The following is a 25,676-nucleotide window of genomic DNA, read 5'->3' as shown; positions in this document are numbered from 1 at the left end:
GTCTCTGAATAGCAAGGCAGCAGAGTAGAGACAGGAAAGACTCAGACTTGCTTTTAGCTTAGAATTCATCTTTCTAATGTTACTCTTCGCGGTTTTCCTAAAGTATACTTTCAGAGTAAGGTTAACTCTGACCTTTTTTTGTAGTGGTGGAAGTACATGAACGAGGGGAAACTTAACAACACCAAGGCTACTTCGGTGGGGGTCTGACATTCCACATTTTGGGTTTTAGCTATCCATTATTTTTATGTATATCTACTTCTTTTCCAAGGTTTGAAGTGGCTTCCTCATTCTCAGATGCTAATATTATTCCAGCAAATGGGATCAAGCTAGTATTCAATAAGCATTGATTACTTCAACAACATTAGGAATGCCAACATCCACTCACAAAGAGCATAGTCAGTCAGTAATGTTCACAGTGTATGTCCAACCCACATCCAGAGCCATGGTGAGGGCAGAGTAGTCAATTCTGTAGAAATCTAACTTTCTGGGTTAATGTTTCATTAAGAAATTGATTGGTCTTCACTGACCAGAACAATAATGTACACTCATCTGATGGAGCGATCCATTTGAACTGCAATCATGAAGTACTTAATTTTACATAAAACTCAGAAAAAAGTATCTACACTACCAGTTTGACTGAAGTACACCAAAGACATGTATGTGGTGCTTAGCTGAATTAAAATTAAAGTGAGAGTCACATTTCAGATAGACAGCTTATACACACATTGTATATTAGCTATTTCATTTTCATATTCAAAATTTTTAATATAAATAAGCTTCAGAATTCTAGTCTATTTTTTAATTAAAGAACTTGTTCTAAGCAGTTAGACAAATATTTTATTCTCATGGCTGTTTGGAAATATTTAAAGGACATTATGATTTATATATATATATATAGACTAATAATAGAAATTGCCATTCTTCATGATTTAATTTCTTATTTTAATTCATCTTCACATGATGGGTCAAACAGTAGTTACTGGATGGTTAAAAGGGCAGGAAGAACACAGTTCCAGCTTGTCCACATCAACGCCTTCCTCTTTCCACCACACGCTTTTTACCTACTTATGAAATGGACACTGAGATGGATCTGTCCTTGTTGTGTGCTTAACTCTACACTTTGAAAAATAATTGCAGGAATGCAACCATAACTTAAGTGAAGCAAAGTACAGAACTTTTTAAATTAATTTGCTTGATATTATTAACTTTTCTTAAACTACTTTTGTATTTTCTTTTATAAGACAAGTCTCACTAGCAGGCCTGGACCCATAGAGATTGCCTCTCAAGTGCTGGAATTACAGGCATTGTGCCTCTGTACCTGGCTTGAGTATGTTTTTCATATGGATATCACTAACGCTATCATCACACGGATTAAGGAAGACAATGCTTCTTGTTATTTTAATCATGGCAAGAGCTATTCCTAACACACCAAACACGCAAACATCACTAATTCAGAACCTATTTAAAATTTTTCTGAGGTATAAATGAGTCATTGTGGACCATGCCCAAGCTGCCTCCAGTTTGTTTTAGTGAACAGAAATTAAATAGTGAGGCTGACACACATCTGTCACTACGCCAATAAGCCAAGTTTACATTTGCACTGGATGTCACCAGAAGTCATCAGCTGCTCTAGATTACAGCCTGTTAGCAGATGTGTAAAATGCTATTTCAAAACAAGAATGCCTTAAAAAGCAAACCCACTAACACAAAGTTCAAAACTGGAGCAGTGTAAAGACTTTACAATTTTCACCAGACAAGTCTAGCAAGAGTAACTGAGCTAAAAGCTAGCACTCCATTACAAAAAAAAAAAAAAAAAAAGGGCAGAATTAAAGTAAATAACATAGTTTCAAAATTAGTTCCTTGTCTGGGCTGCATGTCCTGGAGAAAGGCTGCATACGGTAGGCCTTGTCAAAATAAAACAGATAATCTTGGTCTTTCTATCACAATTTGTCATATTCAGATAAATTACAGGGCTAAAGGGATTCACACATGGTTTATTAATTGTAAAGTACAATTCCATACTTACTGGCTGACAATATTAACAAAAGTCTATTCAATGAGCTCTCATTAATGAAAAAGTAGTAGCTGCAAACTTAAGAGTTGTCATGGACTGTAGAGGAGGTTATGGGATAGACATGAGAAATTCTCTCGGGAATCATGTGCCCATGAAATGTACAGTTCATGTCAAGGAAAACATTTACTAGCAAGATAAAAGTCTGTGCCACCCATACTGTACACTGCAGGAATGCATTGTCTGAATTGGTCTGAACTGGATTGATTACCAATGGAACTGTTTTAAAAATCAGAATAATGATGTGAGAGTGGTAACTCAATCTCTCACCGATAAGCATGTGAAATCTATACAGGCTGCCCTCGATCCTAGGAGCAAACACCAGCAGCGCCTGAACACATTCAGTTAGCACACTGGACCAGGCTTGGTTTCAAATCCGGGCCCTGACACTCATGTGCATATAGTCTTGGGCAGATGCTTAGCTTCTCTATATGTCAATTTTCTATCTGTAAAAATTGAACAGAATGACAGTACCTGTTTCCTGTGGCTTGGTTAAGAATCAAAATGAGTTCATATGTACACAGTGCAGAGGAGTGTCTGGCTACAGCCTGATCACTTCAGGAGATGTTCAGCCAGTGTATTATCTATGATATTGGCCACAAAACAGGAACAAATCCACCACAAATGATAACATGCTTCATACATGAGTATATTCTCTCCAAGCACTTTTCAGAACTCATTATCTATTCTGATTTTCACAACATTTCTCTGAGCAAGTAGAACAGAAAATATAATTAGCTCCAATTCAGAGATAAAAAAGGAAGCTCAGAAAGATGTTTGGCCATGTACCAAGGGAGGTATTTGAAGAACTGTTGGAAAAAAGGTATTCAAATTCTGATTAAGGCTCTTCAATAATCAAAAAGCAGTTTTATCTTTTGAATTCCCTATGTCTTCATGAGCAGACACACATTACCACTACTAAGCATGTGTATGACAGTGTGCTTTAATGCAGATACAGTGTAAGTGAGTCCTCTACCATTCTAGGTTTAATTTATTTTGTTAACAAATTCAGCTAATCATTTACATGGAGGATATGATGATTATATGTTAGTGATTTAGTATAGAAATAAGTTACAATATTGCTCAGTGAAACAGACGTCAGAAGGAGAAAAGGGCCAAACAGCAGGAACTCACACACACAGCCCAACACATGAGGAGAGGACAGACCCAAATACTGAAGCAGACTTTTTTTTATGATAGGAAGCCTCCCCAAAGCAACAATGGCTGTACCAATCCTCGCATTGTTGCTTTGCTGAATGAGGATCTTGTGATTTTATTCTAGAGAAGTGATAGTAGATTATTTTTCCTTTTATTTTATTTACCTAAGCAATTCAGTTTGCATATCCGCAAGGGCAACAGACTCTTAACGAAGTCACTTCTCAGTAAAATCACGGCTTAAATCACAGAATACTCTAGTGTAATGGTTTCTAGTTAACTAACAAGCCAGCATTTACTTACTAGTCAATAAATAAAGGACTGTTTATTCTTTTTGTAACCAAGGTTGGGAATGAATATTCAAAGAAAAAATATAATATACATACATAAATGACATAAAGATAATAAAACATTTCAATTTTTAAACACAAACAGCATCAACGTACATTGAAATTTGTGTTTAGAGTATTTAAAAAACAACGACGAGACAGGCAGTGGTGGTGCACGCCTTTAATCCAGCACTCCAGGAAGCAATAGACAGGTGGATCTCTGTTGAGTTCGAGGCCAGCCTGGTCTATAGAGCTACTTCCATAGTTCCAGGACAGCCAAGACTACATAGAGAAACTCTGTGTCAAACCTCCTCCCCCCCAAAAGAAAAAGAAACAAAAGTCTAATGACAAATATAACTATACAAAAAAGGGCAAAAATCTAAATTGTTTTTTAAAATTAATTCTTAAATTTACATGCTTTATATATGCAATGTACTGGAATGTCTAGTTAGGTTGAATTCAGCAGCCTCTCAACATGTTTCCTCAAGAATGAAGCCAGGGAAGCCCCTCTTGCTGTGGCTTCAGGCTGTAAGGTCTGTGAGGAACAAGGCATCAATTCTAATCCAATGTTTTACCCTAAAAGGCATGAACTTAGCTAAATTTCAAGATAATATAAATCAACCCTTCTTACAAGCTGGCATTTGAGTTGGAAGTAAAAGAGATAATGGCACTCCCTCAAAGTGTCCATCTTGCCCCACTGGGGGTGGATTTCAGCCCATTCATTGCTAAGATAATATTCATCTCTTTAGGAAACCACAAAATACGTATTTCCATTAATTATGCTTTTAAAATTTATCAAAATCCTAAGACAATTGAGAAGTGAAAAATACAGAGAGAAAAATGTAGAATGCCCCTTTCATTTAGAATGATGCTCTCAGCCTGAGAGCAGCTGAAGTCTGATGTTAGGAATGATTCACTTGAAGTGCAGCACTTAGTCTGGACTCACTGCAGGAAACAGAGAGCAGAGATTTGCATAAAATACAATCTGTGGCTCTCAGCAGATGCTGATCCCTATACTGCCATGAACTTATGAAGATGAGGTCCTGAGTCAAATCCAGCAGGTCCATAGACGGAGAAAGGAGTTTTACAAGCAACATCATTTTTATAAAAGATTTTTAAGCCATAGTCAACACTAGCAACCAATTCTTTACTGTCAGATCAAAATCACTTACAAATAAAAGTGTGACCTTGTCCTGGGAACTGTCAATAAAGTGGAACTCACCAACAGTTCATAAAAATCACTGGTTTCAAGATACATTTGTATATATTTTATCTGCAAATGATCCAAAACTCAAGGTTTCCTGCTTCCTATGTTAAATAAGTATTATGGAAACCCTTCCTACCCTTGCTGAGCACTTTATAAACCAAAGGCTAATTTGTAAGACATTAACTTATTGATTACAAGACAACTCATAAATCCTAAACTTCAGTCCTCTAGCAAGTGGTAAAACTCTGCCCAAGAAATATAGTTCTCAAAATTTAAGAATAAAGGGGATGTAATATTGGAAACATGGCTCCCATCATGTGTACTTTAGAGTAAGCAGATGATAAAAGCATTCTATGAACATGAGACATATGCATGCATGTATGGCATGTATACATTCAACATGTTGTGTGTATATGTATGCATTCATTATTATTTTGCAATACTGGGCAGTCTTGCATAGAATGCCAAAAAAAAAAAAAAAAAAAAAAAAAAAAAAGGCGCACTCTGCCTGTTTTAAAAACTCAAAAGAGAAAGGTGTCGACATGACAAAGTATTAAATGTTCAGATAGCAAAAAGGCACCCCATGTCTTCTCACCAACAGAACTTCAAAAGCTAAGAAAACCATGTTTATAAGAACTACTCACACCCTATCAGTTAATGTAATGTTATTACCAGTCTAGGAGTTTTCAGATGACCACAAAAATTCCTGTGTGTTTTTCAAGTACCATGGATATGTCATTTAGAAAACAGATTGATGTGTATACTTATTGATCGACTGTGTAAGCAGACCATTTAGAAATAGGAGTAGTCTTGTTGTGAATGATTGCTGTTTATTCTACCATCTCATATACACTGTAGGAATCAACATGAAGATACTTAGTCACTAAACATTTTTACCATAGTTTTGCCAACAGAATTGGGCTTACACAGGGAGCTGCAAATTGTGTATGAGATCACCAATGAAAAACAGCTGAGAATATGCTAGAAGAGGAATTTCAGTAACACGGGGCCTCTGCCTTTGTATTATAAATACTGGCTTCCTCAAGACAGATATAGTTTCATATAGGACAGGGAGCTTTTAGGACATGATTGCTGTACTTAATAAAAATATGGTCCAGAGATGCATGTTTTTTTGATTGTTTCAAGTTCTAAATTGACCATTAGAGAAAAAGAGGTAGTAGGAGTATATTAAAATGTAATACCAACAAACTGACTTTTAAGCTCCTTTTACCATAGCTGTGTGGGAGAAAGGAAAACTATACTAATTGGCTTCTCTTTCTCCACACATTGATGGGAGAAGACAATTTGTCCAACTTCTGCTACTTAAAGTAACTCAGGAGACAAGCCTGTAAGAAAAATTAATCTGTTTACCCACTTCCAATAATACTCAGCTTTCTCTTCAGGGATAAGAAGAGCATCAGCACCTATTTTCAGAACCCCCTTACTAAAGCCTATCGTAACTGAACGATGTGTTCAACATACATACTGCCTCTAAAACTCAAAGTTTAGGGCACCAAAGCAACTGAAACCACAAAGTGTGAAACTATAAAGCCCCAAAATGCCCTGGTCAAGAACTTCATGTAAATTAGAAGGTGACTTCATCAAACATTCTTGGGTTACTTTTTATTCAGAAACTTTTAATACATACTAGTTCTGTGGTGGAGGGCATTTAATAACCTGTGTCACAGCTTTAGACCTGCCTCCTGATGACAGAGTTAATTAAAAAATACACAAAGCCGGGCAGTGCAGAATCTCTGCAGTGATATAGGTGACACGGTTAATCACAAGCTTGTGGGGTATCATAGGGCATGAGGACACTCACTGCCAAGTCAGGGGTGTTATCAGCCCAGGTAGTAAGATACTCATTTCGTCAGCCAGCTTCATTGTTTTATACCTTCAACAAGAGCTACCTTTTCAAGGACAAGCTCTTCACATATTTATATTGGGGATAACTGGTTACAGAGTAAATAGTATAAAAAAGACTGCTTATAGCTAGTTAAAAAAAAACTGATGCTTTTACTATACTGTCTACAGACACTTATTTTAATCATTTTAAAGTTTTAATTTTTAAGTAATAACTACAACTTTCTAGGGTAAGTGTGATCCTTGATACATACACACACACACACACACACACACACACACACACACCACACACACAGTGGAATGACCACATCAGGCTAATTAAATATCCTTTAAAGTCCATTTCTTAGCTGTTTTGAAATATACACCATATTATTATTACTTTATTACCTTTCTGCACAAGAGGTCATTACTAATTATACTTATTTACTGGTCAAAGCACTTGCTTTGAATATATTTGTGTATATATTCACTGCTGAATGACATATTTTCATTTAATGCTTGTGATGGTTTGAATGAGAATGGCCACACAGGCTCATATATTTGCACGCTTGGTTCCCAGTTGGTGAACTGTTTAGGAAGGATAGGAAGTGTTGCCTTGTTTGAAGTGTCCCTGGGGGTGGGCTTTGAAGTTACCAAGCCCCACTAGGCCCAGTGTCTTTCTTTGTCTGCCTGTGGGTCAGGATGTAGCTCTCAGCCCTTGCTTGCCTGCCTGACACCACGCTCCCTGCCATGATGATAATGGACTAACACTCTGAAACTATAAACAAGCCTCCAATTAAATACTTTCTTCCATAAAGAAAGCCTTGTCTTAGTCATGATGTCTTAATCTTTGATTAAATGAAATAAATATTAATATGCCCACATTACAGCTGAGGACTGAATCAATGATGTTTAAACAATTCCAGACATGTAAGCTAGGAATGCTTAAGATGGACATTATCTCATTCCATATACTACTTTATCCTTGAGTCTTTATGGTATATTATTTTATAATGTAAGCCGAAGTTTGACAAACTCAGTTATATTACATGTGAATATTTAGTATAAAACGGCTGTGAATAAGGACTAATTAGCATTAAACCTGAATAGTTGCTGTTTAATATACTTTAAGATTTCATTTAGTAAAAAAGAGATGGAAAGAAGACTATAAATACGTGCAAAAAACATGTACAAATAAAAAGAAATATAAAGTCTAATACTGTAGGAAACATCTAATAAGCTGGTTAGCTGCCTGATGAATTTAAAGAAATTTCAGTGTAAGGAAGAACAAAGTATATATATATATGTAACCACAAATTTTAAAGGAGCAAACAAACCCACAGGAATGTGCCCATGACACACAACTCCAAGTCCTGCGTGTCAGCAGCTCAGTCATCAGTTACACTCCATCACACACCTTCTCTGTGTCTTCTGAATTTCTAAGTGTCCATGTGCTTGGGACACAATACCATCTTATCTGGACTGTCCTGAGTCACTGGACTCTCAGTTTCTACCTTTGCTCTTGTCTTGGCTCGCCATCTTGGCTATTGCACCAAGGAAGCTTCCAGATGCAGCAGGGACTCCAAAGGAAACTGCTCTGGTGGCAATAGTTACACTTCTTCTCAGGAACAGTTCCGGTGAACAAACTAATTACACTGATACAATAACGCCGCCGCCGTTACCCAGGTTTTCTGAGGCTTTGACACATAAATAAAATGGATAAAACTGTCAGGCTGGTCAGCTTCCTACATTTAGAATTATCAGAGACACTTGGTGGTAGTCCTTCAGCCTCACTGAACCATGGGTTTGTCTGTCATTATCACAGAAAAATGAAATGAAACAAAAACTTTCAGGAAATTTTCCACAATGAACCAGTTTTTAAGATTTTATGAAATTTTCAAAATTTTAGATTTCAGAGAATTATTAAATCTCCCAAAATGTACATTTAAAACCTATTATCTGAAATGATGTTTATTATAATAACTATGACATTTCCAATTAGGTGGTTAAATATCAAAAAATATGATGGGGAGATAGAAATACCACACATGAAATCAATCTTTATGCAAGAAGAAAGGACTTCTCTATGTACTTCTCAGCATAAAGCCATGTCCTGAAAGGACACAATCATACAAAGCACCCTCCCATAAGAGACATCACAGCTGGAGCTAAATGAAGGTACAAAAGAAGTAACTTTATATCCATCCTGATTGACTTATGCTTAGGACCCAAAGCCTGCCAGTAGTCACTGGTCAGTGTGGACCAGGGCCAGTCATGCTAACATCTGGGATCTTTGTATTGTGCATGAAAACTCTGCCATAAGCCTGGACTGAAATTTGATGCCATCCAAGTGAGCATTCCTAAATAAGCAATGTGTCCTTTCCATCTATCTAGGCAGTATAAACACTGTCCTGCACTGAAACATGTTTTAAACTAATATTAGTTCAAGAAAGCACCAAAAGTACCATGATTTATATGCACATTTAGTTTTATTTTTTAGATGCAAGATAATAGACAGAAGAGCAGGATTTTTGTAAAAGTTAGTTTTTTCCTAAGGAATCACAAGGAAGCTATCAATACAGAGCTTTAGTGTTAATAAAAATGTTAAGAATTGTTAAATTTCTGACAATGGATTTCTATAGCTTATATTAATATTCAAAAAAACCCAAAAGTCCAAATTTCTGAATTTATCAAATTAAATATACTTACAATCTCATCACCTGGTAACCAATATCCTTCTTGCTCAATACCAGCTTTTGAGCCTTTGCAGCCCACTGTTAGAGTTTCGACAATAAGACCATCTTTCACAGCTAAGCTCAGCTGACGGGTGGTCTCTTTGGGATGCATACCGTGGACTCGGGACATATACCTGAACACAGAGGACACAAAGTTAGAAATTTTCCAGTGATGCCAACTAAAAAGGAGTAAAAACAAGAAAAGGAAGGGCCATTTGTTCCTATTTTACTATGACATATATTAATGGAAGGAACAAAGGAAGGGAAGTAGAGAAGAATGGGGGAAGGAGGGGAAGGAGCAGGGAAGGGAGGGAGATAGGGAGAAAGAGAGAGAGAAGGGGGGAGGGAGGGAGGAAGGAGGGAGGAAGGGAGGAAGGGAGGAGGAAGGAAGGAAGGAAGGAAGGAAGGAAGGAAGGAAGGAAGGAAGGAGGAAGGAGGAAAAAAAGTGTCCCTCAACTCTATTATGCTATTTTTTTTTTTCATGGAAAATGATGAATTAGGCAAAGATTTTATTTCCAAGGTCTTCAAAGATTATTACAAACACAAAGTTTCCTTCTAAAAGTGTCCCAAGTTAAATCAAAAGCACATCACCCTAATTAAAAAACTTGTGACATGAGTTGTTTTAGGTTGCAACATTTTAACATTTTGTTTTTAGCCATTTGTAATGTTCTGAATTACGTCACAATTTAAACATTTTCAAAGACATAAACATTTTTTAAAGGTATAAGTACATTTTTTTAAAGCTACAAACACAACTATAAAGTAAAGGAACTAGAGGAAAAGATCAGATCAGCTTCACCCAAGATGGGGTAATGTAACAATCCACTGGTCCTTTTAGATAGGCTTGCTAAGGAGCATATGGTGCTATTTTAAACCTGTATGTTTGGACCAACAGTGGCTCAAAACAGTCCCAACTAACAATACAAATCACTGGGCAGACTTGCGTCAAACAAGCAATTTAATTTTTGCATTATTGCTTTACTCTGCACTCTAAGACAGGTTCTCATAATCCTCCATCAAAGACTTTAGAATACTTTTAATACTTTTCAAAAGAACTTGTACTCAAAACTCAGGAAATGGTGCTAGTGAGTATGTGAAATTATATGAATGGTTGTTAGAAAAAACATGGACACACACCATCACCAGAAATGCAATGTACACACCTATCGAAGTCCCCACTGGTACTTGCCGGTGGAGATTTCTCCCAGAGTCCCAAATAGATGCTATCAGCGGCTGAGAATTAATCTGAGGGATATTAGATTCTTTCCATCTTTGTTCATCTTTCTTTGTTCCCCCAAGTCTCTGAAGCTTCCAGTTTATATACACATACAATCAGCAATTCTCTGGCTGCCACTTTCTAGTAGGGTAGGGGAAGTTTACTCAGTTGCTAGGAACCTGTGTTACAATGTGTAGTATTTGGTTAATAAAAGCACTTTTGCTCTGAGTTAATTGCTAATGGAGGAATCTTTAGAACTAGGAATAACACCTGGGCTGAGATAAAAGAGGGAGGATTAAAGCTTGATTTGCACAAGAAACAAAGCTTGGCACCTATCATTACCTAACCTTGTTGTAGTCTCCTTGGATCAGTGGAAATAATTACCTTATCTCAGTAACTAGCAGATGTCCAAAACACCATCTCAGAATAGTAAGTGGTAAATCTCTTAAATTAGGGTCTTGTGTTAATAAACTGGGGTGAAGGTAAGGAGTTAAGAATTTAATTGTCAGTGGTTATTTTCTCTTATCTGTAGGCAAGATGAGCTAATGCTTATCTATCTGCAGTTTTGTCCTTGGATGTAGAAGTGTCTCAGATGAATACTTTTGTCCAGAGAATGGCCCTGGCCAGATGTTTGCTAATGAATAATAAGCACAGCTGGGGAATGTTATCCAAAATACCCCAATAATATAAGGGAAGTTGTGCCCCGTAAATGATCAAGCACATTGTTAGATGTTCTTGGGGAAAGAATCAAATGGGAGGCTACAATAGCACACAAGAAATTCACTGCAGGAAACAGCTAAGACATTCAAAAGCCAGTGTCACCAGTACTTCTTGAGACTTGGCTTCCCTCTGGAAGAGTCCTTGACCTTCAGGTAATAGCTTTGCCACAGTCAGTGGAATTCCTACTTCATATTTCTGCGGCCCACAGCACACACTAGTGCTAACTGATTTACATATTTATGGTATCTTAAAAATAAAAGGTAAAAGGTGAAACATTACAAACCTTCTGAACCACAGAAAATAATAGTAGTTCCTATGCTATGTTCACCAGCTACACTTACTCCATTGCACTATTTGCTTATGTCCATCTGTACTTCATTTGGTTTAATCTTTATTATTGGTTTTATTACAAACAAAATGCTATATATTTCTTCTATTTTTATTCATTAAAAAAAAAACAGAAAACATCAGCATTTTGTTTCCCTAAATTAGTGGTCTCCAAGAGCCCTTTGCCAATCTAGATAAAAACAGAGCACATGTGGATGCTGTCCTATAATCCCAGCACTCAGGAGGCATCAAGAGTTTGCGCTCAAGGGCAGGTTGGACTAGAAAGCCTCCACATCAAGTATGAGACTAGCCTAAGGTACAAAGTGAGACTCTCCCTCAAAACAACAACAAAAAAATCAAATTATGAGACAAATCAGAATTGCCTCAGCATCTTCCCATGAATATCCTATGTAAGAAAAGAAAGTAATACAACATCTTAAGAAATAAGTAAAATAAAATAAGAAAAATAAACAAGACATAATAATTTTATCAGCCAGGCAGTGGTGGCACACTTCTTTAATCCAGCACTCGGGAGGCAGAGGCAGGCAGATCTCTGTGAATTCAAGGCCAGCCTGGTCTACAAAGCAAGTTCCAGGACAGGCTCCAAAGCTACACAGAGAAACCCTGTCTCGAATAACCAAAAAAAAAAAAAAAAAAAAAAAGAAAAGAAATTTTATCATGATTTTGAAAAATACCAAACCCAGCATTTAAGGACCTTCTTGATTCAAAAGATTAATTTTTGTCCTTTTCTTCTGGGAAAGCCCGATGAGCCCAGCAAAAGATGCTCTGGCAAGCCCTGCATTGTCAGCATGGGGAAGATGGCGACTTTCTGTTTAGGAGGCAGCTAACTTTTACAGATTTCCTTTTTCTGTCAAAAATTAACTGAAGGACTAAGACAGAAAGAAACATGGAGATTATGATTAGAGAACAGAACAGAACATTAACTCTGACAATGGAGACTCTGTAATTAACAAATAGGATATGTCAGGGGAGGAAGATGAAGTCCAAGCATACTAATTCTACCACGTTCTCAATCAACAGCTTTTAAAGGCTACCTTAGAGATTATTTAAATTATAAATAACTTAGAACAAAAAAGTCTCTTAATTATCACAAAACACAATAAATAGTTAAACACAAAAACAAAAGAATCAATAAAAATGGAAAGCACATTCAATGTGACAAGATGAAAAACAAGCACTGCAGAAAAACTGAAAATGAACGTGCAAAACACACTGCAGGAGATCTGGGAGGAGAAGGGGGCAGGGAATATGATCAAAATACAATACATGAAATTGTCAAAGGATAAAATACTTTAAAAATTAAATACAGAGTATTCATACAGTGTAATATTAAATTATATTTAATAGACAATTTTAAAAACAACAATAATGTAAAAATATAAACATGAGTAGGATCAGGGTCTCAGTGTACAGGATTTGGAACCTAGAGCAACTGTGCTGAAAAAAGTCATTAGAAACTATCAAGACCTAGACAGTTATAATACAAAACCTGTGAGGAATAAATGAAGTGCTGGCAAAAATAGGGAGCTGGAGACATTAGTTCCTTCTCTGAGTTCACACCTGGGAAATATCTACAGAAAACAGAACATGGATCTAGAGACTTAACTGATCTGGGACCTAAACTAAATACAAGCAAGGGGTGCACAGGACTGAGTACAGAGACGGCCCAGGTAGATTCAAAGGTGACACACTTTGTCAGTCATGCAGCTGGAACAGACAATGGTAAAACAGGAACATCACAGAGATCTCAGTCAGACAAGGCTAAGGCCACTGAGTCAGAAGAACAGCTTGAGAGTGTTAACTTAGAAGTTCTTTCTTGGGGAAAAACACAGACTTATGACTAGCTAGTAGAATTCACAGTGAAGAACCATGCAAACCAGACCTATCTAGAGGACACAGGCACACAAAAAAGGAAATCCCCATAGTCCTAAGCTGCTACTTTTCTCAGGTCTTCAAATTATAGATACTATAGTCTTCTAAGAAAATGTTAAATGACCAAAATGTAGTTATCTGATCAATTAAAATATCCAGTTTCCAAAGATATAAAGAAAAAGTGGGTAAAAAAGAAAAAAAAAACAGAAAAAACACCACCGGGGCCATGGTCAGGAGCTGACTTTGCGTACTCTCAGTGAGCAGATCCTCTTCTAGCCCGTAAGTAATAAAGGTAGGCAGGGTACTGGTATATAACATTAAAAAAAAACTTACAAAACATGCAAAATAAAACTAGTATACCAAAGGAAAGCTCATGCACAATTTTAACAAAAGATATTTGAATATACAGTCTAATATTACATCTGTTTGTGAATGTTAACACATTTATATAATTCAAATATCAAAAGCAAACACCGTAACCAAATGTTCACTGAAAATTTAATGTTGAGAACTATAAAAACAAAATGTATTTATTAAGAGACTAAAAGTAAAACAAAACACTAAAAATGTTACTCAGGGGGCCAGAGCGATGGCCCAGTGGTTAGAGCTCACGCTGCTCTCTTGGAGAACCCATATGGTGGCTCACAACCACCTGCAACTATAGCTCCAGGAATCAGAGGCTTTTCTGGCCTCCATGGGCACCTGTGCTCTTGTGCACCCCTACACCCAGACATAGATACAGACACACAACCTAAAAAATGTAATCCAGGTTGAAAGGGACTAAATGAAATTCAACACCCAGCCCCGTCAGTACATAGGAACGAGCAGGTTCTTCTGTAATGGGACGGCTATGCAAGACATCTCTTGCTGCTTGCTGCTTGCTGCTCCAAGACACTGAAAGGAGAGAACAACACAGCTGACAGGGCCCCCAAATCCAACAGGGTCAACAGACTCTTCATTCACAAACCACATCTTTAGAACCTAGACATTCAGCTGACAAACTGTAAGTACGTTCACAAATTCTTCTGGGAAACAAATGAAAATATTAAAAATAGAAGAATTGATATACCACAATCAGGTGTTTGTTTTCATTAGTTAGTCAATGAGTTAGGTATTAAGGCCTGACTAAGTACCTTGTGCATGTCCAGCCACACTCTAGCAGTAAGCTAAACCTGAGCCCAGACAGTGAGAGTTAAAAGAGTAGTAGCTGGTGGATAAGCACCTGAAATACCACTCAGGCAGACGAGCAAAAATAAGAACTAAGAGAAACAGAAAAGTCTGAATCAGGACAATTTTGACAGCACGGATACTAAAGATAGCATGTCAAGAATGGGCTGTGCAAAGGAGCACTCAGATCACTGGTAGAAAGGTCAGCTATCACTGCATGGCCTGAGGACACCTGACTGCTGGGATGGGGTTGGAGGAAGAAGCCCTGTGTTCATCTGTGCCCATAAGCAAATCCTAACAGATCAAGTTTAACAGTCAAAACACAAACCACTAAGCATTCAAAGGGAAACACTGGAGACTTTCTCATACTGCTGTGAGAATACCTTCTAAGCATGGAACAAAGTCACAAGTGACACTACCAATGGACAGATTTTCACAAAAGTAGCCATTTTAACATGGGGTTGGGGAACCAATAACCTCAGTTAAAATGCAGTGTATAAGCTGGAAGCAACGCACATCCTAAAGACCTAGTGTGTCCTACATAGTCCTAAGAACCCCAGCACATACGTGCTGACCTCCCTTTACAAAATGCTTAGGACAGAAATAGTTCAGATTATAATATTTAGAGACTGTGAAATACTTGCACATACAATGAGAGTCCTTAGGGATGGAACTCAACTTGAACAGGAAACTTTTCTTTTACACATATGTGGTCTAAAGGTAATGCACTATTATTTGCAGTTAGTGCACCTGTGTTCTGAACAGAGCCATCTCATGGGATCACATGGAATTCTCCACTGTGCCATCATGCTGGCAATCAGAAAGACTGCCCTTAGAGAAGCAGGTTTGACTTTACATGCCATGTAAACTTGGCTAGTGTTTAGGTCTAAACTGAGCAACGGCCTTTCTACTCAGGTTTGTCTTCAATACATTCAGCCTGGCTGTCTCATTTAGGACTTCTGTAAACTATACATCTGAGGAAGCAATAAAGCCTTATTTTGTGGGGTTTTTGTTTTTGGGTTTCGAGACAGGATTTCTACATACCCTGGCTGTCCTGGAACTCATTTTGTAGACAAGCTGGCCTCAAACTCACAGAAATTCACCTGCCTCTACCTCCCAAGTGCTGGAATTAAAGGCATGTGCCACCATTGCCTGGCGACATTTTTTTTTCCCCAGGAAATTCTTGAACTAGCCACCATGCATAAGATGCTTGAAGATGGCTACTGCACAGTGGCTGTATGATGCCAGATAGAGGACATTTTCCTGAGGATTTCCCTTTTCTGGTCCCAGACTGTTAAGAAGAACATTTTTGCATCTTATATTCCTTGATACACTTTTATCCATGGACTTTCACCTTTAAAATGGGTTTTCTGAGCTGCTTTGTCCTCAGACTGTTTTGAGGCATGGGCTAAAATACCTAAGAGTTTTACTTTTTCCTCAGTAATTGAAGCATCTTTGGTTACCAGCTCTCTATGCTCACCCTTTCCTCCCATTCTGTAAAACACTAACTCAAGGACTGATTACCACTTCTCTCAAAAAGTAAAGGAAATGGCAAGAACTGGGACAGAACAAAACAGTTCCTATACAGAGGAGTGATGTCTTAGTCCGAGTACTGTTAGCTTGAGCATGCTCAGTAAACTTGCCTTGACAAGCTGAGAAGCCAGGTGATGCACAAGAAGGTGCTGCCACAGTGGAACTATCGTGTAAAGCATCAGGCCTTCAGAGTTCACTGGAGGGACAGTCACAGACACCTTCTAGTCCTCTACTCAGCATAACAAGTCATCAGTGTAGAAATGTTTAATTACTTAAAGGACATATTTAATTTCTTTGAACATTTTCAGTACATTTCTTCATCTTTCCTATTCACTCCACTCCTGCAATCTTCCTCCACTGTCTGGGGCCCCAGGATACTACTTTGCAGCTGTTGTGATACATTCAAATAAGCTGTAAAATTCTGAAGTTTCCTCTCCCCTGAACCAATTTTGCATGTTGAAGACCCTCTATCCCCAAGAAAACAAACATATACAGTTAAGTGTAACAGAAAATACTTATCACTTTTAGGAAAGTTAGAACTTGTATAAACCATTTCTGACTTATCATTTACCTATGAACCCAATGACGAGTCAGTCCAGAAACCACACCGCATCTACATGAATACTGAGAACTGAGCCCAGAGATGAGAACAATGGCTTCACCCAGGGGAAAATGGCTGCCAGGAAGTGTAGCAAGGCTTCCTACCCATCAAAACTCTAATTCATGGCTGCAGGCCCTTTCACTTCTTGTGAAGAGCTCCACACTGTATAGGCTCTAAGACCTGAGAATAGTCACCATTCTGGTAACCACGTAACACTTTATTCCAAGTGTATGCTGGGGAATCTGACCAACACTTAGCTCAGGGCCTCCCATGCCCAGCTGGCACAGGTTGCTACTGGGTTGCTCAAAGAGGCTTGGAATCAACTCCCGCAAGTTGTCCTCTGACCTTCACATGGCCTTCACATGGCATGTGGATGCACAATGCTTGCATGCACATATACAAAATAATTATTTTTTTTCATTTTAAATTAGAATATAATCTTTTAAAATCACATAGAGTTTGACAGGGAAATGGCTGAGATCTACATTAACAACCTGGACATGAGTGGGGTAATGAAGGGCGAGAGTCGAGGGAAAGAGAGCTTAGGGGAGCGGGAGATCCCAGCTGGATCAAGAACAGAGAGGGAGAACAAGGAATAAAAGACCATGATAAATGAAGACCACATGAGAATAGGAAGAAGCAAAGTGCTAGAGAGGCCACAGAAATCCACAAAGATACCCCCACAATAGACTACTGGCAATGATCGAGAGATAGCCTGAACTGACCTACTCTGGTAATATGATGGCCAAACACCCTAACTGTCGTGCTAGAAATCCCATCCAATGACTGAGGAACCGGATGCAGAGATCCACGGCCAGGCCCCAGGTGGAGCTCTAGGAGTCCAACTGGTGAGAAAGAGAAAGAGGAGGGTTTGTATGAGCAAGAATTGTTGAGACCAAGGTTGGAAAAAGCACAGGGACAAATAGCCAAACGAATGGAAACACATGAACTATGAACCAATAGCTGAGGAACCCCCAACTGGATCAGGCCCTCTGGATAAGTGAGACAGTTGATTAACTCGGAACTGTTTGGGAGGCATCCAGGCAGTGGGACCGGGTCCTGTTCTCAATGCATGAGCTGGCTGTTTGGAACCTGGGGCTTATGCAGGGACACTTGGCTCAGCCTGGGAGGAGGGGACTGGACCTGCCTGGACTGAATCTACCAGATTGAACTCAATCCTCAGGGGAGTCTTTGCCCCAGAGGAGATGGAAATGGGGGTTGGACTGGGTGTGGGTGGGAAGGGGGAGAACAAGGGAATCCATTTATATGTAAATTAAATTAAATTATAAAAAAAAAAACAAAAAGAAAACAAAAATATATAAAAATGCAATGCACATATGCATACATGAATGAAATTTTGAAAGAATAAATGAAAATGAAAATTAAAAAAATACATAAGATAAGCTACAAAAAAAGATGATTTTAATTTTAATCTCATTTATAAAAAACAGTCACATGCTGGGCGGTGGTGGCGCACGCCTTTAAGCACTCGGGGCAGAGCCAGGCGGATCTCTGTGAGTTCAAGGCCAGCCTGGGCTACCAGTGAGTCCCAGGAAAGGGCGAAAGCTACACAGAGAAACCCTGTCTCGAAAACAAAAACAAAAACAAAACAAACAAACAAAAAAACAGTCACAGAAAATTCATATATCTAGCCTATTGGTGAAAGAAAGAAGCAAAATAATTAGGCCTTCTGTTTAAATTATCTATAAATTCCTCTTGATCTCATTTACTACAATTCTATCCCAAATCTTAGTAGAGTGTACTTTCCACAAGAGGTAGGAATGTTCAGAAGCAAAGCATTAAAAGGACATAATTCCCTTGCAACTGAGATACTGTCTTCAGTTTGCTAATTTGGCACAGAAAATCTTCAGTGGAAAAGAGAGAACTAACTATAAATGATAAGTATATTAAATGATCTGGATCCTTAGAGCAGAGTGCAGTGGGTTAACATTGTTCCTAGCAAGCCTACTGGGGACATAAAGACAAGACAGCAAGAGACAAGAGGGGCAGAGACATGAACCTGCCCACTCTGCTACCCTTCTTCACACTTAGCTCCCAAACAGACTCTTCCTTCCTATTTACTTCCTTTTAAAAGTTGTTTTAAAACACACACACACACACACACACACACACACACACACACACACACACACACACACACACACATACACGAGGAATTCAAGCCAGAGTCTGGTACATGCTAGACATGCATTTTAGCACTGGGACACATTCCTTACAAGCATGTTCAATGTTCCTGGTTTTGAATGCTTCCAGAATGGAGTCACAGTACACATAGTCTCTGTAACTGGAATCTTTTCTTCAGTATTATCTGCTAATCTGGATGGATTAATGATACTGCTCAGTATAACAACCTGCTATATGAATATATGACTGCCCTCTGTACAGCTCTGCTATTACTCCTAGATTTGGTTGGTGTTCTGGTTGCTCTAGCCTAGTTCTCTTTTCTATGTTGAGTGTTAGCTTTATTTTTTACTAGTACTGTTTTAACTTTATTAACATTTATTAAGACTATGGTCACAATTCCCTTTTTGTGTATCATAACTTAATTGCATTTCCTTTATCCTGTGGCCTCCCCCTCCCATCCTAAGGTAAATCATGATGGGGTTTCTCTGTGAAACAGTCCTGGCTGTCCGAGAATTTACTCAGTAGACCAGACTGGCCTCGAACTCACAGAGATGCCTCTGCCACCAAGTGCTGAGTGAGATTAAAGGCATGTGCCACCACTGCCTAGCATGCATGAGTAATCTAATCTTAAAATACCCACAGTCCACAATATTTTTTAAAGTTTCTAAGAAACTTCAACAAATGATAAAAATGAATTTAAGCATATTACTATGAAAATAGAGAGAAGAGTCAGAGTTAACTATATCAAAATCAACATGTTCAAAACTGCGTGAAGCAGGTCTTAAAAGGATGCACATGACAGCATCACATGTTCATGAATGGGGGAAAAATACAAAATACAGGATCTGTGATATTCTCACATAACCCAGGACAGTCTCTGGTGAAACACCAAGTGGGAAGAGTTGCACATAAAAGAAGACATGATGGCTCTAACTGAGAAGGGCTTTGGATTTTATATACAATTGGAATCAAGAGGATTTTAAGAATATGATCATATATGAAAACTAGAGAAGTGACTGAGAAGTGTGGGGCTGCGGAGGGAGAACAGAAAGGAGAGCCTGGGAGTGTCATCCCAAGCAGTGTGAGGCAGCCAAGCCTACAGAGAGCCCAGGGCTGATAGAGTACAGTGGGAGTGAGGCAGCAGGAGGCAACATAGGGAGCCATGCAGAGATAGCAAATGAGCAAGGTGCTGGCCATGTGGACTCCATGACCACGAGAGAAAAGTTGGCAAGAATAAGGCACATTGATAGTTGGTGCCACCTCAGAAAAGGTAGCACTAACCCAGTGATAGCAAGAGGCAGGAGGACTACAACACAGGCAGGAAAATGCAACTAACTCCAGAGTAGCACACAAAAAAAGCAGATGCTTAAGACATAGGGAACCATTTAACCTAGCTTGGAAGGGGGAAATGAGAGTGCTTTATCTTAACTCTGTATTTAAAACCCCTGCTATTCCTCTCTAGCTACTGGTTAAACACCTCGGTGCAGGTTAAACACACTCCTAACCTGACCCTTTCAGCCATGTCCCTTTAAATCTACAGATGTTTTACATGACCCAGACAATCTACATTTTGACTCTCTGCTTCTTCAAGGCCTTCCAAACTCTCCTGCAACTTTCCCTCAAACCAAGTCTGCAGGGTTATACATCACTACCTCCTAACCACAGGAGCAAGCTGTCGTCTGGACCATACCTTTCTCTATCCTCCATACTGCTGTTTTATTCCTTAGTGGTTAGTTATGCTCTCAGGTGCCTTGTCTTTTATTCATAGAAGTGCAAAGAAATGTCAAATTTATGCAAACAGACAAGCTTCTAAGGCAAGATGAGTGCCCTAAAATCTGTCCTCTGGAAGAAGCAACTGTGGACCACAGCATCCAGAATCATTCCTATAAGTCTGCCCAATGAGAAGTCAAGTCATAATTATAACAGTGATAAAGTGTGTCTACAAATCTCTCAGGTACATAAAAAGAGTCAACGGAAACTAAGATGAGGATGCAGAAGAGACACTGTAAGGACCCCGAGACCCAATGAGCAGAACAGTGGGGGTAGATGGCAGTTTTTAAAGCTAACATTTCTAAAGAGCTCGTTTAGGCAATGCTCACTCTCCTCCTCTCTGATAATCCGAGGGAATAAAATCTCACAAAGAGAGACACGGCTAAATTTCACATCATTCCTAGGAATTGGGTGTGACAGAATCTTAGTAAATATGCAATGTACATCGACTTGTATCTTCATAGGAAGCCTAGGCACAAGGAAGGAGGACTTATAGTTCAGGTCTACATGTCTGTAGCGACAAGAACTTCAGGAAGACTCAGAAATGTCAATGCCAAACATGTCACAAGAGGTCAGAGGCCACACTTTCTAACTAGGATTTGACCCTAAAATAAGCAATACAGGTAATTAATTGTGGACTCAGTGGAATGAGCTCCATCAATCCAAATAACTGTAGAAATGCAGAGCCAAGTGCTCAAGGAAAGGGAGAAACCTGGCCAGTGACTACTTCAACTGTCTCTCTAGCAGGCAGTAGGAAGTAAATGTTCCACTATAAGCATCCTGCCTAGCCAGAAAGGCAGGAAAGACAAGTATAATGTACACTAACTTCATCAGCACACTTGTAAACTATCTCTAATAACCACTGGAAATAATATGACCCTCTAATACTGTGTTATAATAATCCAAAGCATATGTGAGTACTCTGTCTGGATTAAGGAGAAAAGCGAAGTGACCTGTGCACCTGTTTTTCCTGCAGCATATAATGCCCACAGCATTTGAAGTCCCAGGAACAATGAGTTAGGAACCGCCACAGTTCAGAGGTTCAAAGTCTAAGTTTACTTCTGTTATATACATTCTTCATCCTTTGTGTCTTGATTTAACACTAATGCACAGCATCTTAAACACATAAATGTTTTCAAAATACTTATTTAATATAAATGTTAGAGGCCAAATGTTTCCAAGCTTTGTCATAAAAACATCTACCCAAACTACACAGAAGAGGTCCATGCACATACACCTACTGTCCCATACACTTACAGATACTGCAAGGTGGAGAGAGATCTTTCCCAGCCATCTTCTCAGATAATCTAAACTCTCTAGCCTTATTTATAATAAAATAACAATTCATATGAATATGAATTGTTTTGATAGTTAAACATTAGTTCCTACAAATGTAAAAATAGTTTTATTGACAGGTCAAAGTTTACTTGAGATTATACCTTGACAGCATCTCTTCAGAAGCCCCTTTCCATTTCTTAGGCAGATACTATCCTGTTTCTAAGCAGATGATGACAACCTTCCCAGAGTTACAAATGTACTTGGCACTGCCAGCTATGGAGGATTGCCCGACAGGACGGACAGGTGAAAGACTAGAGGGATGGCTCAGTGGTTAATAGCTTTTGTAGAGTGCATGGATTCAGGCCTCAGCATCCATGGGCCAGTTTAACTCTAGTTTCAGGGATTTGGGCCCTCTTCTGGCCTCCACAGACACCAGTCATGCCCACAGAGTACAATATACCGCAGGCAGAAACTCATATACATAAATAAACATAAGTAATCTTTTTTTTTTTAAAAAAAAAGTACATGATCTAAGCCAATAGCTTCTCACTATAAAGCCAAGGACAGTCTCAGAAGAGCAGTGACAACCAGAGGGAATTTCACACACTCACAGAGAAGGAGAATAATATGCACTGTAGATGCTCAAATTAAATAGCTAAAGCTCCTTCCAGGAAAAAAGCCCCATGTTTAGTACAATGCTAGGAATTAAAACACCAACACTGATAGTAAAAAGTCAGGTAAAAAGATTTTCTGTATGTGCTGTGGAGACCATATTTCTGTCAATTAAAAAATGGCATGTAAAGAACTTCAAAGACATACATCTAATGTAAATTCAAGAAGAGATTCAAATCCAAATGAAGCACTGTGGCTAAAGAGGTAGAATACAGAACAGTCACCTGCAAAACAGGAAAACCATAATCCACTATTTCAAATGCAAGTAAGACAGGAAGTCAATAAGCTACAAAAACTGTCAATCAAAAGTAGATAAACCTCAAAATGAGTCAAAAACTTAAAGTAAATGAAAGCACTTCAGAAGTGAAGTCCAAGGTCCAATGATCAGCGTTGCAAAGAAGTCTAAACAAAACAAAGAGCAAGAATGAAAACATAAATCTAACCCAGAGGCACGCATAGGCATGAGTGCAGGAACAGAGAGCAGACCACGCCACTGTAGACCAAGTTGCAAAGCAGAGAAATATTAAAACTAAAATAAAAAGAACAAAGGAAATCACAGATACACTACAGAAAGACAAAATCCAGCATACTAAATAAAAATAAGCCATAGTATGTGTGCAAGCGTGTACAGAAGTGTATGATAACATTAGGTTATAAGGGGTATGGATGGAAGCATGTCAAGCATTTGGCTCTTAGGAAAGTCCACAGTCATCTACTAAGAATGCCATTTTTTAGGGGCTAGAGAGATGGCTTAGAGGTTAAGAGCACTGGCTGTTCTTCCAGAGGTCCTAAATTCAATTCCAGCAGCCACATGGTAGCTCACCACATCTATAATGAGATCTGGTGCCCTCTTCTGCATGAAGCATGCATGCCAGCAGAACACTGTAAAATCTTTAAAAAAAAGAATGCCATATTTTAGCTGGCAGTGTGGTGCACACTTTCATCCCAGCATTCAGAGCTTAAGTAGGGCAGATCTCTGAGTTTGAGGCCAGCGTGGTCTATAGAGTGAGTTCCAGGATAGCCAGAGCTACACAGAGAAACCCTGCCTGGGGGCGGGAGGGGGTTGGCATGGGGGGTGGGATGTTATCTTTAAAAGCAGTAAGTGAAACATCCTTTTCTGCGGTGACCTATGTATGGCAGCCACAGGGTAGCTGTCCTGAGGAAAGTGCTCTAGCTGGAAGACTCACAAATATTACCACTGTTCACACCTTCCTAACTTCTCAAGTTTAACATGAATGGCTACAAATGTCACAAAAGAGATTAACATGTGCCTCCTACAGTAGAGCACAGCATCACCTACAGAGTCTGCCTACAGTCTCTAGATCCAACTCTCCCCATTCCATGAAATTCAGAGGACTGGGGTCACACTTGAGTTACTAGACCACAGTGATATGACCAGCATGACCAGAGCATGGGAACTGCAGAACAAGTAAACCAGTTTCCTTAGTAAAAATCCCAAGGAGAACAACAATAAAAAATGGCTGTGGAATTTATAGATTAAAATAATAAAATAAGAACAGCAGAACCATGCCATTTATGTAGAGTTAGACAAGATACTTAAGAATATACCAGGCCATAAGGCAGTAACCTCAACAGTCGTAACACTTAGTGCATGACTAAATAATGGGCTGCTCACCAGTTAGCACAGATAGAAAACAAGGTCTTGATGAGAACTCAGCTGGGCAACCTAAGGTATTTTCAAAGTTTAAAAGATACCTGCATATTCTAACATGAACTACGCCAAGTAGCTTGATTTAACTTTATGGAATATGTGAGAAGTCCTGACCTCAGGGTGTAGAACAGGAGTCCCAGACCACACAGCAGCAAACCTACTTTCTTTCCATCACGCAATGGCACTTCCCAGCCAACCTCAGGCAAGAGGACATCAAGGGAACTGGCATCAGCCAAGAAGCAAGGGCACTAGATTGGGCAAGTCCTAGGTGTCCTCTGCTTCCATCTTCAGATCAGACTTATAGGTCCATGACCATTTGACAGGTAAGCAAATGTATTCATATTTAAGAATTATAGAACTTAAGAAATAAAGAAAATATGGCTTGGTCACCATTCAAAGTTACACTGATGAAGAAGGAGAAAAGAGAAATCTTGTCAATGATTCATAGTGCAAAGAAGATGTGTGAGGTCCCAATGACCACCTCTGGTCTTTTGCTAGTTTCACATATGCACAAATATACACGCACAGGTCTTAAAAGCCAGCAGATACATGCGCCATCAATACAGGCATTAATCTTCTTCCTCCTACATCAGCAGGTCACCCAGCCCAGCAGCAGCACTCATGATACTCCTGAGGTTCTTGGTGGGTGCCCTAAGCTTCTCAACAGACACTCCATAGAAGAAAAAGAAGTATTGTCTGAGAAACTGAAATTGTTCAAAATTACATGCTTTAAAATTTCAATCCAAACAACAGTATATTCTTTTCTAATTTCAATGCTCTGCTACAAACATTTCAGCTATCTCAAGGACATATTTAGTATTTTTTTTTTTTATTCTTTTAGATTATTTCCCAGTGAAGGGAATTGAAAATAGGCCTCGCCGGGCAGTGGTGGTGCATGCTTTTAATCCAGCACTCAGGAGCAGAGCAGGCGGATCTCTGTGAGTTCGAGGCCAGCCTGGTCTACAGAGCAAGTTCCAAGAAAGGCACAAAGCTACACAGAGAAACCCTGTCTCAAAAAACCAAAAACTAAAAAAACAAACAAAAACAAAAGCAAACAAAAAAAATAGGCCTCACCTTGAAAGGTATGTGCTTTTACCACTGACCTATGTTACAGACACAGCCTGAGATTTTTGAAAACTCATCATCCTATTCTATACTTAATTACCATACCTCAAAATGGTTGCTTTTTAAAAATAAACAACAATTAGGTAATAATTAAAGCAATGTACTATTTATTTTTGGAAATTGTTTTTTATTTTAGCCCACAGGAGGCAGGGCTGTAGCTGGCTTCCTGCCAATCTCCTGGTCCTTCCATCTTAGGTAGCCTCATTGTCTTCACA

At 38.8% G+C, this 25,676-nt stretch overlaps 1 pseudogene; it reads right to left on the bottom strand.

Moving 5' to 3' along the window:
- The window catches only part of LOC119087261, a 141,707-nt pseudogene that overhangs the window by 25,681 nt on the left and 90,350 nt on the right, over positions 1–25,676 (bottom strand).

This window comes from Peromyscus leucopus, unplaced genomic scaffold (assembly GCF_004664715.2).
Source record: "Peromyscus leucopus breed LL Stock unplaced genomic scaffold, UCI_PerLeu_2.1 scaffold_66, whole genome shotgun sequence".
NCBI classification, from domain to species: Eukaryota; Metazoa; Chordata; class Mammalia; order Rodentia; family Cricetidae; genus Peromyscus; species Peromyscus leucopus.
Note: the sequence above shows the minus strand (reverse complement) of the source record. Positions and strands in the feature narration are given on the sequence as shown.